Here is a 694-nt window from a genome sequence, read left to right as displayed (position 1 = left end):
TGATTTCTGTCTCTCTAGGCCACAAGCTGCGGCGCCTCTGCTTCGTTTTCTCAGTTAGGCTCTCAGTTCTTCTACCATGTCATAAGCACTTCCCTGCATTACATTTCCTCTGTTGTAAATACTAGCGTTGAAAGAAAAGCGTTAGTTGCTCAGTCGTGTTCGACTCTTGCTAGAAGTGAGTGTTATTTTTCTGGTCATTCCTGTTTCTGTAGGTGACAGCTAATCCCGTTCCAGGTCCACTGTAATACCAAGTCAGTCTTCCGCACTTCTCTCACTTCTGGGTATTCATATCACAAATACACCTACTCACCTACAAAATGAAGTCTGTAGCAGGTTATTCATTCATTGCAGTGTTGCCAAAAAGGTGAAACAAACCCTATTTCCTATAGGAAACTGGTTAGGCAAGCATTGCGGCATCCACAGAGCTGGAAAAAAAGAACCAAGAAACTCTCTGTACCAGTGCACATTACTCAGTGAGGAAAGCAGACGTATGGAGACAAGACCAGTGGTTGTCTGGGGTGTGGAGGGAGGGATGAACAAGTGGAGCCCGCATGATTTTTAAGGCAGTGAAAATACTCTGAATGACTTTACAGTCATCAGTCAGTTCAGTTGCTCAGTCGTGTCCGGCTCTTTGCGATTCCATGGACTGCAGCTCACCAGGCTTCCCTGTCCATCACCAACCCCCGAAGCTCGC

Source organism: Capra hircus, chromosome 8, assembly GCF_001704415.2.
Source record: "Capra hircus breed San Clemente chromosome 8, ASM170441v1, whole genome shotgun sequence".
NCBI lineage: Eukaryota > Metazoa > Chordata > Mammalia > Artiodactyla > Bovidae > Capra > Capra hircus.
Note: the sequence above shows the minus strand (reverse complement) of the source record.